The following is a 16,026-nucleotide window of genomic DNA, read 5'->3' on the forward strand; positions in this document are numbered from 1 at the left end:
TGAAAAGTAGGCTCTACCTACTTATAGGCATGTGGCTGGCAAAGGAAAGATTTCGTCGCAGAGCAAACAATGTATTTAGTAGATTTTGCCTTAATGTGACAACCAGTTCAAAAATTATATAATCGTCGGTGACATCCAATGGAAATTATATAATCGTCAACAAAGTTAAATCTCCATGACGGGCTCGTCCAGACAGTCCGCTCGCGCTAACAATTGAGATCTCCATCACTGCTAACTATCAACATCCAACCTCCATCACTGCTGGCTATTCACTCCCAACTGCCATTCCCAACGTACAAACATATAAACAATCTACTTACACTTTTAGTGGCAGAAAGGACTGACTGTGGAGGACAGTTTCTCGTAATTTTACGAATCCACCAGAGATATGATTTTAATTGACAGCAGCATACCAGGAAGAAGTTCATTACTGTGATCATCACTGAACTTCTCTTACAAGTCATCTCAAGCCTGCAAACTGGCAGTCTCATCAATAATACGCTCAGTAATCAATGTTTCCGAGTGCTAATGGTCAACATGATGAGTTCACAGATGAAGCTCAACAATGGGCTACAACAAGCATCTTCCTGCACCTCTCCTTCTCAGCTCGCACATATCAGATACACCTGGAACCACAGCAAAAAACCTTGGGTATGCTGACGAATGTGCACTCGCAACGAGGCGTAAAGGTCTCGAAGTTAACGAGTCCATAGTGACCAATAACCTGTCAATTATTGGTAAATATTTCAGCAAATGGAAGTTGCAGCCAAGTCCCGCTAACACAGAAGTCTCAACATTTCACCTAAACTACAAAATGTCCACCTTGAAGGAAGATCATCCAGACACAACAGAGACCCAAGGTATCTAGGGTCCAAGCTTGATGGAACGCTCTGTTACAAACAACATGTATTAAGATCAGCTGGCAAAATCAAAACTCCAAACAACACCTACCAGAAATTCTGTGGCACATCATGCGAATCAACTGCATCAACACTCCACACTTCAACTCTGAGACTTATTTACCCTGCTGCGCAATATTGCTCAGTAGCCTGGGTGAATAGCGCTCACACGAAACTTGTTGATACAGAACTCAACAATTTCACGTGTCATATAACCGGTACCATCAGTCCTACATCTACTCTCTCGCTACCTATTATTAACCACATACCACGTGCATCTTTGCGGGTACTCCCGCACGAGTGCGCGACTATAGAATACTGCACAAAAACCCTGGTCTCCTGTTCGTGCAGACATTCCAAGCATCTGCAACAGTAGGCTTCGCTCTCATCACCCACCCCTGGAAAGCGCAAGAATGTTAGTTGGAAGCAACTGTAATACTGATGGCTGCCGGAGACACAAACGACAGACTAATGCTACGAGAGAAACACTTAAGATGCCATGCATATCGACTAAACTACCGGCTTTGAATTACTTTGCAAGATGAGGTCGGTTCTTAACAGAACGAGAACCAACACCGGAAGGTGTGCCTGCTCATTGCACAAGTGGTGGAAAATAAATTCACCAAGTTGTGACTGTGGAGCTGAAAACCGACTGCTCGCCATTTAACACTAGAATGGTGGAGTTTCTGACATTCCTAAAACGGCGGAAAGGGGTCTTCTGACCCCGCATAAAATATTTTCAGATTTGACTTAAACAAGTACCTTTTTTTAGTCTTTGTTAATACATACTTTATTTCTACTAATCACAACAATAATTATTTACAATTATAAATAATAATCACTAATTTATTTGAACAAAAATGTAACGTTCAAATTTATTGTTGCTACTGCTAACAAATTTCTTAACTACAGATTTTGATTTATTAACTATTCTAGACACATTTAGTATGTTTGGTCCATTTTACTCACACATGTGTTTTACAAAAGCTCTGTATTACTTTTCACTCAAGTCATTTGAAGCTGCTAGACGCACTTAGCACAGGTGATTTCTGTTTTACGCGCACATTTTCCGCACACGGCTTTGTGGCACTTTACACGGTTTTCGCTGGTCTTGTTGCCTTTGCAGAAGCTAATTTGTCATTTCCTCCGCTTTCTAGGTGATACCAGTCCCATATCCCCTTTTTTTGGCTGATGTTCCTGCTCTTTCGTTCCTCTGAGTTCATTTGAGTTCATTTTCCAGTTGAAGTATGTACTTCTTCCTTTCCATTTTCTCGTTCGTTACTATGTTATACATGACCCACGCTTTTATTGCCACCATGCCCAGTATGTTGTAGAAGACATGCATTGGCCATCTCCTACATGTAACCTTCGTAGTACATATGATCAACCACATCCACCCCCTACTTTGTTGCTTCGTAGAACGTTACGGTTCCAGATTTTTTCTTTCCTTCCTTGATTATTGCTACTTCAACATACAGCGAATCCAGAGGAATGACATTTTTATGCTCCTTTCCTTGGTATACAGTCAAGGTGCAGTCTGTGTTGCCACCATTGTGAATTATTGTGGTGGAGTGTATTTCAGCATTCGTCTTTCCTCACTTCATCGGGGATTTCACGGTGGATCTTGTTCATTGTACCAAATAATGAAGTTTTCTTTTCTTTGAGTTTTTTAGCAAAAGACGTAAAGAAGTTGTCTGTGGTCACATTTCTTTCTTGATTTACAAATGGCTCCATTACATACTCTCCAAATGGTTGCTTCTCTCTACGTGTGTCCTCTTTGCCGACGTATAGGAAAGCATTACATATATATTTTGTCGTTACATCAACAGCCAACCAGAATTTGAGACAATATTTATCTAGTTTGTTGGATATGAATTGAGTAAACCTGAATATTGCTTTGCTTTGCTTTGCTTTGCTTTGCTTTGCTTTCTCGTCAATGGCTATATTTTCTCCAGGGTGGTAAGCGCGGATACTGTTTTCAATTAACTTTCCCCAAATTTCAGGTACGAGAGCGAATTTGTTGTCTGGCAGGCACTCAGCCCAGGTTGATTTTTCATCAAAATGGAGAAATCTGAGAAGCTCATGAAATCTGTCCCTTGGCACAATGTCCTTGATAAAAGCAGGCCCCCAAGAGTGCTTTTCGAACGTTTGATTCTGTGTATTTCTTCATGAGACGTAGCATTGCTTCATCAAAAATTATGGAAGGCGCTGCCTACTCGTTGGCAAGCACAAGCAGTGGGACCTCCTCTCTCTTTCAGAACATCCACACTGTCCAGCAGACGAATAATTTCCAGTCTCCCACACGGTTCCATCCCTTGCAATCATCTGTGTGGACGCTTCCGACTATACCTGCTGTGGTGAAAGAGGTGATGATTGACATATATCTGCATCAGTATCCTCTTCCATTAATCGCCACTCGTTCACAATGTCTTCGTCTTCACTTGTGTCAGGTACAAATTCATCATCTTCATCAGAGAAGTCAGTTTCCGATTCAGCTTCGGAATTCTCTAAGAGATGTAACACTTCTTCATCAGAAAGCCCACGCTGACGGTACATGTCCGAAAGCCTGTTTCACCGTGACACAACAGATGCTGTGGCGGACTGGAGTGTACACGTGTCAAGTTGTAACAATGAGGAGTAACTGCTCTGCGATAATTGCTCACTGTTGCCACTCTATTGCTGCATAATTTACTTATATTCAGAAGAGAAATTACAGTGCGGTGAAACTGACCCCTTCCGCCGTTCTAGGTATACTGAATTAAATAGTGAAGAAAATTAAAATATATTGTAAATACTAAAACATTTTCAGAAAGAGGAGAAAAAATTAGAAAAAGTTATATAATTTCAATAACGAAGTAAATATTGGATCTAATAATGAACTAAAAATGCATGACAGGGGTCAAAAATGTCCTCTGAGAGCTTTCCCTGACGATCCAACAGAGTTCCTGGTCATGATGGAGGAATCGTGGTTTGGATGCTACTTTGACATAAATGTAATAGCATTTGTTGGTGACAAAGCCATACGCGAAAAAAATAAGTGAATAAGTCCCAAATGTATTCCATTTGGCTCAGGTCGGGCCACTGGCAGGCCAATTTATTTCAGGAATGTTACTGCGCACAAACTTTTGCCTCACAAATGTAGCTTTATGACAGAGTCCGTTCTCATGCTGATACAATCTTCGTCTCAGAAGTGTACGAAATACACAACGCAGTTGTTCAAATGTGTGCGAAATCTTATGGGACTTAACTGCTAAGGTCATTAGTCCCTAAGCCTAGACACTACTTAACCTAAATTATCCTAAGGACATACACACCCACCCATGCCAGAGGGAGGACTCGAACCTCCGCCGGGACCAGCCGCACAGTCCATGACTGCACCGCCCTACACCTCTCGGCTAACCCCGCGCGGCATAAGGCAGTTGTGTTCAGATCCTTCCGCATTTAGTATTTTCTCAACTGCGGTAAGTGGACCACACCGTAAGGACTGCCATAGCGTAACACTACCTGCTCCATACTTCGCTGTTATCACTACACATGTTGGCAGCCAACGTTCTCGAGGCATTCGCCAACCGCAAACACTTTCGTAGGAATCCCAAAATGTATAGTGTGATTCATCAGCGCGGATCTCTTGTTTCCACTGATCTCTTGTTTAAAGTGGTGTCGCTCTTACTGCTGACTACAGAAAAGTGAGGCTCATGACAAGCTGCTTGGGTGTTGCACTCCAATCTTTTAAAATCCATACGCACAGTCATTACGGTTGCTGAGTTGTTGATATCACTTTATAGGCCTACAACTCACGAGTGATTCCTCCCACTGGTATCACGCGATTTTTCCGGAGCCATTCTCCTCAATGCCCCCCGGTCCGTGTCCGTCAGTCCACGAGGTCTGCCTGGCCTACCTGTGGTTGATCCACTGTGTTCCCACTTGGGACTCACATAACCGGCAGTCGACTTGGACAGCTCTTGATTGTTTCAAGTGTCCCCGATGGATTGCTCACTTAGGTGGCATCCAATAGGTATTCTCCGTTCGAGGTCACTAACCTCTCCTCACTGACCCACTCATCTGTTACTGCTGCTGCACTGACGTCACATTACTGCCCACCTTCGGGTCCGCCTGTTGTGACATCTGGTGATGAATCTCGCTTTACATAGGGGTATCCAGATGCTTTTGGTGAGACAGTGAATCTACAGACTCGGAAAAGTAAAACATGGATCTTGAGATACACAATCCAGATTACATCACCTCTCCGGTGCTCAGAAAAATGGTTGTTGGGTTACCTATCGTAAGGTGCGTGAAATATTTTTCGTGTTGGTTTTTCGATGATAATGATGATGTTTGGTTTGTGGGACGCTCAACTGCGCGGTCATCAGCACCCATTCAATGCCCCAATATTTACCCGAATTGGTTTTATGAGGGGCGTTGCAACACACTTTTTTTTCTCGACCAATTTCGTTTGAAAGAATGCGGAATTTGCTCTGAGGCATTGTGGACTATACCCATTTCAGTTCATATAATTTCATGAACTTTGGATGGGTGTTGCCTCTACAAGTGGTCTTTAAAATGACGTCTGTAAAGAAGTTGCGTTCGACGCAGAGAGCTGCCCATTTACGGAAACGGGATGGTGAACAAAAGCACGGTGAATCGTTGGGCGAGACATCAGTCACTATGGCAACAAGGTCGTGCAAACCTGCCATATCTCTCGCGTGCGAGCCGGCCGCAGACAGCTGTGATTCCTGCACTGTTGAAAACTGCAGACGAACCGTTCGAGGTGATCGACAGATCACAAACACCTCTCTGTTCAACTGCACTGGTAATGCTGACACCCTTGTCCACCGGCTGGGGTAATTAAAGGTGTGCGCTCACCAGGTTCCTCGCCGCCTTTCAGCAGACCATAAAGAGTAACGGAGGACTATCTGTGCTGGACTGCTACCGCTTAACAAGGCTGATCATGACTGTTGTTTGTTAAACATCGTCATAGGCAATGAAATATAGAATAAATTTCCTTTATTTTACGACTACGGTCACAAATTTTTTGTAATCAGACTTCCGGTTTCGGTCTGTAATGACCATCTTCAGACCTCTGTTATAAAAACATGTCCTGATGAACTAAAACAGCTCATGAATCTCAGAGACGCTGCACATCGAGCATACAAGATACACCCTACAGCTGAAAATCACACTGTATACAAGCAGAAGCGAAACAAAGTCAGTCAAGCGGTAAGAAACGCTAAGCTCGGGCTTGTCCGTACATTAGCTGACAATAGATGTAGACCAGCTATCCTGTGGAAAAATCTCCATAGTCTCGGTTTAGGCAAAATAAAAGTTGCAGAAAATCCCATGGTCCCAGCTGAAGAATTAAACCGATTCTTCACATTACCTGCAACCACAATTGAAATGCAAAAAAAAACAACAATAGAGAATCATTTATTACATTATGGGGATGAATGACAGTAGCAAAGAAAAATTCTATCTACGGCACGTCACTTGCAATACTGTCAAGAAAGCCATAATGCGGATTAGATCAGCATCTACTGGACATGATGGAATCACTATCCAGATGGTAAAACTTATTATTGATCAACTACTGCCCTCTATAACAGACATTTTCAACGATTCATTAATCACAAGTGTTTTCCCTGAGGCCTGGAAACTGGGACAAATTAAGCCACTGCCTAAAAAGGACATCGCCTCAGCACCCTCTGACTACCGCCCCGTCTGCCTTCTTCCTGCACTATCAGAGGCCTTAGAATATATAAGTCCATGACCAGCTCACCACCTACCTAACTACTAACAACCTGCTAGACGAATACCAATCAGGTTTCCGTAAACATCGAAGCACAACATCCGCAATGATAAAGGTGACAGATGACCTGAAACTTGCCATGGACAGACAAGAAGCGACTATCATTTGCTTCTTAGATTTCAGCAAAGCATTTGATACTGTCGACTTCGACATCTTACTAGCCAAACTTAGCGGTCTAAATTTCTCACCAAGTGCAGTGCAATGGTTTCGCTCATACATGACGTCTCGTCAGCAACGCGTCCTGTCCGGGAATATAAAATCACAATGGCGGCAGGTAGTGTCAGGCGTTCCCCAAGGCTCAGTACTAGGTCCCATACTCTTCTCTCTGTACGTCAATGATCTGTCATCGGTTCTGACTTATTGCAAATATCATATGTATGCTGACGACCTTCAGTTGTATCTAAGTGCGAAACCAAGCAATCTTAAGAAAGCTATTGAAAATTTCAGTACTGATCTCGATGCACTATCAAAATGGGCACAGGACATAGGACTAAAACTAAACCCATCTAAAACCCAAGCGGTACTTGTTGGGCACTCTAAGCTCATTAGCCCAAAATAACGGGAATCCGTACCATCTCTTATCCTAAATGGAACAAATATTAACTTCTCTCCCTCAGCAAAGAGTTTGGGAGTAATAATAGATGAAAATCTAAATTGGACAGACCACGTAACTGCGATGTGCAAAAGAGCATCAGCATCCCTTTATGTCCTACAAAAATATAAAAAAACTCCTCCCTTTCGATCTGAAAAAGAAATTAGTACAAACGCTTATACTGCCAATCACTGACTACAGCGATATCATCCTACAAGGCCTCTCTCAGGAAAACTCGCGACGTCGGGAACTAGTCATGAATGCCTGCGTCCGATATATCTGTGACGTTGGACTTTTTGATCACATTTCACCAGCATATGCAAAATTGTCCTGGCTGCGTGCAGACAAACGCAGAGATTTCCATACATTGTCTCATCTACTGCCTTATAAATGTACACTGTTCCTCATATCACTCCTCGTCCTTAACGCTTATGTCTGAACAACACGACAGAAACACACGTTCCCAGCATAATAAAATCCTCTCTGATCCACTGCATCGCTCAGTCACTTTCTCCAAGTCCTTTACAGTAGCGGGAACCCGACTCTGGAATAACCTCCCTCGTTATGTCAGAGAACTTAAAAACATGTCCGGCTTCAAAAAACAGTTAATGACGTATCTACTTAAGCAACAGTAATGCGTTCCTCTGTACACGAATGCACTTCACCTCATTACATCCTTCTTTCCCCCTCCTTAAATCTCCCTCCCCAAAAACTCGCTATACTAGTAAACATTTACTTTACACACCAAGATATTAATGTACATCTGCACAAATCTTCATTACTATTGCCGATTTTTCTCGTGTTTATCTTTATTATTTGATTTTTTTTGCTGTTACTATTATTGCTTTTATCATAATTTGTATGCAGAGCTCCTGTTGTAAAAATACTGCCAGTACTTACTTTATTAGGTCTTAGTCATTACTCTTTATTAATATTGTGACTAGAGTAATCTAATTTTCTTATTTAAAGTATTGTCATGATGTAACTCTGATGTGTGAAATGCTGCATGTATGAAACACTGGTCCGATGTAAGAGAGGGCCTGATGGCCCTAATCTGATCAGGTTAAATAAATAAATATACTGGGGCCATATTAGGACATGTTTCTATAAAACCGATTTGTAGATGGTCGTTACAGACCGAAACCGGTAGTCTGACGACAAAAAATTAGTGACCATAGGCGTAAAGTAAGACATGGATCTTGAGATATATAACGCAGATTACATCACCTGTCCGGAGTTCAGAAAAATGATAATTAGGTTACCTATCGTAAGGTGCTTGAAATATTTTTGGAGCTGAAAGTATTAGTGTGGAGTGTAGCCATGTATGGAAGTGAAACATGGACGATAAATAGTTTAGACAAGAAGAGAATAGAAGCTTTCGAAATATGGTGCTACAGAGGAATGCTGAAGATTAGGTGGGTAGATCACATGACTAATGAGGAGGTATTGAACAGAATGGAGGAGAAGATAAATTTGTGGCACAACTTGACTAGAAGAAGGGATCGGTTGGTGGGGACATATTCTGAGGCATCAAGGGATCACCAATTTAGTACTGGAGGGCATAACGGAGGGTAAAAATCGTAGAGGGAGACCAAGAGATGAATACTCTCAACAGATTCAGAAGGATTTAGGTTGCAGTAGGTACTGGGAGATGAAGAAGCTTGCATAGGATAGAGCAGTATGGAGAGCTGCATCAAACCAGTCTCTGGACTGAAGACCACAACAACAACAACAACAACAACAGGCGTAAAGTAAAGGAAATTTATTCTGTGTTCGGGTGCCTGTTTTATTCGCGACCGTGTCGCAGCTCGTTGTTCCGGCGTATCGACAAGCGGCAGCACGAAGATGAAGAACGCATGAGCAGAGATGGCGGCAAGACGACGTTAGCCAACAGCCCGTTGACTAGGACCGCACCACGACAGGAGCGGCCTCTATGCGAAGAGAATATAAGCGCTGGTCCTGCCAGCCTCGGCGGACAGTAAAGGGAGAGTAGAAGACGGACTTTATTAGCAAACACGCTTTAGAAGGGAGCACTAATACAACCGTTATTAGTGACCCACAAACTGTATGACAAACTTGCATGAATGTATGAAGATAGTAACTGTTCTCGGAAGAGCAGATGTCATTGGTGACCTTGCAGCTTCTCTAGAATAAATGATAGTTAATTGAAACCCTCAGCTGCCGACAGGTGTTGTTGATATACCTCGATGGGGACAGCTGAAAACGTGTGCCCCGACCCGGACTCGAAACCGGGATCTCCTGCTTATATGGCTGACGCTCTAGCCATCTGAGCTACCGAGGGCACAGCTGAAGAGCACGACTGCAGGGACTTATCCCTTGCACACTTCCCGTGAGACCCACCTATTAGAAACATTACGTATGTGGATTGTGGACAGTTGGGCATGTGGGTCTCACGGGAAGTGTGCAAGGAATAAGTCCCTGCAGTGGCGCTGTTCATCAGTCTCCTCGGTGGCTCAGATGGATAGTGTGGTGTCACTGCCAGACACCACACTTGCTAGGTGGTAGCTTAAATCGGCCGCGGTCCATTAGTACATGTCGGACCCGCGTGTCGCCACTGTGTGATCGCAGACCAAGCGCCACCACACGGCAGGTCTCGAGAGACGTACGAGAACTCGCCCCAGTTGTACGACGACGTTGCTAGCGACTATACTGACGAAGCCTTTGCTCTCATTTGCCGAGAGACAGTTAGAATAGCCTTCAGCTAAGTTAATGGCTTCGACTTAGCAAGGCGCCAATTGTCACAGTGCATGTATCTTACGAGTCTCATTTGTATAGTCAAGAGAGATGTATCACAAGGATTGATTAAAAGTTAAGTATATTCCAAAGCTACGTACTTTCTTTATAGCAGTCATAACGTATCCTGTTCCAGACTTGACGCCAGTCGGCGTGTGTGTACGCGTGCCTTTCGGCTTCCTTCTCAGTGTGGCGTAGCGACCTTGTTACGCCACAACAGATAGAGCGTCTCTAACATTCTGCGTGGTGTCTGTTTGTTCTAAGTCGTGTCTCCATGCCACTTTCGCGCAACGACGCTCTGAGCGTGTTTTATAGGGAATTGACTAGTTTCAACCTGGGACCTGTTGCTGGTAAGGAGACGCCAGACCACACATGACATGTAGAGTTCAGAAGAGTTCAGTGAGACTAGCGATGATATAACCAAATACTTAATGATCTCAGCGTCAGCTCCACTGCACTCCCTGTAAAAGAATCTTAATACTAACTAAATTTAGTGCAAGGGGTTCGAGGCTTTCCTATTTTTAGTTAGCTGGTAAAATAACGTCGAAAAAGCAGTTAAGTTTACCATTGGAAATTTTATTCTACTCACAAAACATTGTTTATAAATTGCACTATTGATAAAAGGAAATATTTTAATACAGGATGATAAAAACCAACTGCGTTCAACAAAAATGTGAACGAATATTCTCTGAGTGGGTTTCCAAGTTCTACAATGGATCGAAGGATGACCTATGCCATATCACATCTATAATCTAGGTTTAAATTAAGTTTCACAAAAGAGAAAAGTATCAAAATGGTCTACAGTGACCCTCAATTATCTTTCATTACTTATCTAACTTGTCGTAAATTACAGTGGCTAATGTGGCTTCTCAATAATTATATAACAGAAAAATCATCGCGTTTCAGATTTTAACATACGTAGCAAATGTGAATACCATGAGCTTTAATTGACGATCGACACTAGTATTACGCAAAAAGGGGATGTAACAGATGAGACTTCTGCAGTTCTGAGTGAAGCTTTATGCACTGTTATGCAGCATCGCATGCGTTCATTACGTTGTCGTTGGTTAGGCAGTGTCAGGGGGCGGCGGGCGGCGCAGCTCCATAGAGCTCGACGTTTCGGAAGCAACTCTCTCCTAACTCCTCCTTACCACAATTTACCGAAGTTGGTTTAAAAAAAACTATCTGGCTGTGTTTTCATCTGACCAATCAGGGTCTCAATGTTAACCTTAAGCTCCACCTACAAAAATTCTGTCTATCCAATGAGAGACATTATACTTTTCGTGGTGGGGCAATGGTTTTAACGTTTGCAACGTAACAGAGACGCGAAAAAGTCTCACGCTAAAACTTGCAGCTGGTGTGGCCCTTTTAGTGTTATCGTAAGATCTATACTGTTCTTCTGGAGGGCTCTATCTTTTAACATGGGCTAGGGGGGGGGGGGGGGTGATCCTGGCGGTTACTTTTCGTGGTGGGGCAATGTTTTTAACGTTTGCAACGTAACAGAGACGCGAAAAAGTCTCACGCTAAAACTTGCAGCTGGTTTGGCCCTTTTATTGTTATCGTAAATCTCTACTGTTCTTCTGGAGGGCTCTATCTTTTAACATGGGCTGGGGGGTCGTCCTGACGGTTGGCTGGCGACATGGGTGTCCGTCCCTTATCGTAGGGCCTTCTAGCTTAACACGGTTCTGCTCTCGGCTTCTCGTTCTCCCCTCGGAACTGCGTCTGTCTCACGGTGGGAAGGTATGACATGCATTTAGGCATTCTTGTGTTAGTCTGTGGTATTCCATTTGCTCACTCGTTACTCGTATTACTTAGGTTAATTTAATGTCTCGATTTATTCGGAGCTATGTGACATACTGCTGGATTTGCTTATCATGTCAGGGTTTTCATGGAAGGTGTTGGATTTGTCTGACACTTTACACGTCTGCCATGTAACCAGGCGATCCTGGGTTCGAGTCCCGGTCGGGGCACACATTTTCAGCTGTCCCCATCGAGGTAAATCAAGAACACCTGTCGGCAGCTGAGGGTTTTTTTTAATCATCATGAAGATTGTATATAGGAGAGGACTCTGACTGACTGCATGTGGCCCGTCGCTTGTGACAACTCCTTGTAAATCCAAAGTTAAGTATTGTCAATCTTCTTTATTGAAATAAAAACTATTAATGTGATTTGTTTGAATTGTTGTATAGATATCCGAGGAAGAAGAATCGTTTTGGCATCTTATGAGAGACGAGTGGGCAGGACCCCTCGCTTGTGAATGAAACATAGGTTCAGTTCTTCGAACCGATAGCAACAGCAATCTATGGAGTGGTGCCGCACTAGCTCTCCTCCGAAGAAAACGTCCAGAGCCGTCCCCACATCCAGTAAAGTCATGGTGACGGTCTTTTGGGTCTTTGAAGGAGTTATTCCGTTTGATATCCTCTATAACGGTGCAATGATCAGCTACGCAGTATAGTGTGCCACTCACAGGAAACCGAAGAAACAGACTCAGCGTGTCCGTCTCCGTATAATTGCAAACGAACTTCTCCCTCTCCTTGATAATGCAAGGCCTCGCACAAACCTGGGATCCCCACATGAGCTCAAAAAACCTCACCGGACTGTCGTTTCTCATCCAACCTACAGCCCGGATTTCGCACCTCCCGACTTCTACCTGCTTATCCCAATGAAGGATCCAAGGAATAGAAAAGCAACTGGAATCACTCAACAGAGCAAAGTCCACTGGACCTGACGGGATGCCAATTCGATTCTACACAGAGTACGTGAAAGAACTTGCCCCCCTTCTAACAGCCATGTACCGCAAGTCTCTAGAGGAACGGAAGGTTCCAAATGGTTGGAAACGAGCACAGGTAGTTCCAGTTTTCAAGAAGGGTCGTCGAGCAGATGCGAAAAACTATAGACCTATATCTCTGACGTCGATCTGTTGTAGAATTTTAGAACATGTTTTATGCTCGCGTATCGTGTCATTTCTAGAAACCCAGAATCTACTCTGTAGGAATCAACGTGGATTCCGGAAACAGCGATCGTGTGAGACCCAACTCGCTTTATTTGTTCATGAGACCCAGAACACATTAGACACAGGCTCCCAGGTAGATGCCATTTCCCTTGACTTCCGGAAGGCGCTCGATACAGTTCCGCACTGTCGCCTGATAAACAAAGTAAGAACCTACGGAATATCAGACCAGCTGTGTGGCTGGATTGAAGAGTTTTTAGCAAACAGGACACATCATGTTGTTCTCAACGGAGAGACGTCTACAGACGTTAAAGTAACCTCTGGCGTGCCACAGGGGTTGCTTTTCACAATATACATAAATGACCTAGGAGATAGTGTCGGAATTTCCATGCGGCTTTACGCGGATGATGCTGCAGTATACAGAGAAGTCGCAGCATTAGAAAATTGCAGCGAAATGGAGGAAGATCTTCAGCGGATAGGCACTTGGTGCAGGGAGTGGCAACTGACCCTTAACATAGACAAATGTAATGTATTGCGAATACATAGAAAGAAGGATCCTTTATTGTATGATTATATGATAGCGGAACAAACACTGGTAGCAGTTGCTTCTGTAAAATATCTGGGAGTATGCGTACGGAACGATATGAAGTGGAATGATCATATAAAATTAATTGTTGGTAAGGCGGGTACCAGGTTGAGATTCATTGGGAGAGTCCTTAGAAAATGCAGTCCATCAACAAAGGAGGTGGCTTACAACACACTCGTTCGACCTATACTTGAGTATTGCTCATCAGTGTGGGATCCGTACCAGGTCGGGTTGACAGAGGAGATAGAGAAGATCCAAAGAAGAGCGGCGCGTTTCGTCACAGGGTTATTTGGTAAGCGTGATAGCATTACGGAGATGTTTAGCAAACTCAAGTGGCAGACTCTGCAAGAGAGGCGCTCTGCATCGTGGTGTAGGTTTCGAGAGGGTACGTTTCTGGATGATGTCTCGAATATATTGCTTCCCCCTACTTATACTTCCCGTGGAGATCACGAATGTAAAATTAGAGAAATTCGAGTGCGCACAGAGGCTCTCCGGGAGTGGTTCTTCCCGCGAACTATACGCGACTTGAACAGGAAAGGGAGGCAATGACAGTGGCACGTAATGTGCCCTCCGCCACACACCGCTGGGTGGCTTGCGGAGTATAAATGTAGATGTAGATGTAGAAGGATGCAGTCCGCGAGAAGAAGTGCGTGGAGAGGTTATTGATGCAGCAAGACGTTGGCACCTATGAGCAGTGGTAGCATACAGGTGCTCCCTGAGGCGGCGTCAGGCCGTCGTACTGAACGGAGATTATGTTGAAAAGTCCAGCCAAAACAAGAGTGGGGAATAATACGGTGAACTGTAATCCTGAATAAAAGCACCCTGTTGCATTATTTAGCGCTCGTATACCGCCCAGCCCGAGCCTAAACGGCCGTCAGTGTAACATTTGTAAGCGTCAGAAGAACGGGAGCTGGTGGACGTCTCCGTGTAGACGCCGCAGCGGTGTCCGGCGCCGTCGTCGCGTCCGCGTGGCATTCTATGCAGATGAGAGGGCAGCAGCCCAAGGTCGCGCAGCCGGCGAGGCCACGCACAGTGGACGCTGGCAAGCCACGCCGGCGCTGCCCGATCTGGCCTCATCTGCCCGCGGCAGGGGGCCGGCCGCCCATTTGCATAGCCGGGGCCGCTCCAGCTGGCTCCGGACCGATGCGCGGCCGCCTCCCCGCCCTCGCGCAACAGATTTACGGCTGCTCCCGCAGAATAACAGCTGGCTGCCCTAAACGAGCGCGTGCCGACAACCTGTTAGGTCGCCACCGCTGTAGATCCGTCGTGTGCCGTACCTGGAAACCGTGTCCTATGTACGTGTCTCCTTTGTTCTTCGGCCTCATTTCTTTGAATAAGAAAATACATAAAAACACAAGACTGAAAAAAATACGCACCGCACTAATCCAGGGACGCACAACATCCACAACAAACACAATACCAAGGCCAGTGATACACTACAACGACACAAGACGAAAACTCAACAGACAAGCTGGTACACACTAACATAAACAAAAAGAAGAAAGCCTGACACGCACACTCGGCAACATCCTTACGACACGAGGAACAAAACGAGCTTACCAAACCAATAACTCAACACTGAAATGTTTAAAAAGAGTAGGATGACACTGATGTATATTAAAACAAACATACGGCGTGTGTGTGAAACCTTATCGGACTTAACTGCTAAGGTCATCAGTCCCTAAGCTTACTCACTACTGAACCTAAATTATCCTAAGGACTAACACACACCCATGCCAGAAGGAGGACTCGAACCTCCGCCGGGACCAGCCGCACAGTCCATAACTGCAGCGCCCAGGACCGCTCGGCTAATCCCGCGCGGCACAAAAATATGGCATTTACCAACTTCAGCGTGACGGTTGTGGTGCTCTGTACTTAGGACTCTACGCGGACCAGCAGAATATTTGCAGTAAAGTATAAAGAATATAAAAGAGCATGAAAAAAATGGTACAGGCCATTCGATAATTTGCAGAACACCTCCGGCAAACAAACCGTCACCCTACCACAACAGAAACTGACACGAAACTACTTAGATTCAGTAACAAGATAAATCTCCCAGAGCTATTATAAAACTTCGAAATCCAAAACGCTATCGAAGAAAAGATAGAAACAGAAATGATGAAACAAACATTAGCAACTAAACTTTATTTAAACTAATAAAACGCATACCAGATAAGTACCTTCTCTAGATACCGCAAAAACTGAATCACGCAGAGTACACAGTGTACCTATGCCACATCTCCCACCTCTGTATCACAGTGAAGTAATAATTTCCACACACAGAGGTTAAGAAATATTAGCGTCCCTTACACACACACACACACACACACACACACACACACACACACACACACACACACACATAGCCACAAACACAAAACAAAGACTACGAAAGATGCAAACACACACACAGTCCAAGAAAAAGGTAAAAACACACAGACA

Source organism: Schistocerca nitens, chromosome 5 (assembly GCF_023898315.1).
Source record: "Schistocerca nitens isolate TAMUIC-IGC-003100 chromosome 5, iqSchNite1.1, whole genome shotgun sequence".
NCBI lineage: Eukaryota > Metazoa > Arthropoda > Insecta > Orthoptera > Acrididae > Schistocerca > Schistocerca nitens.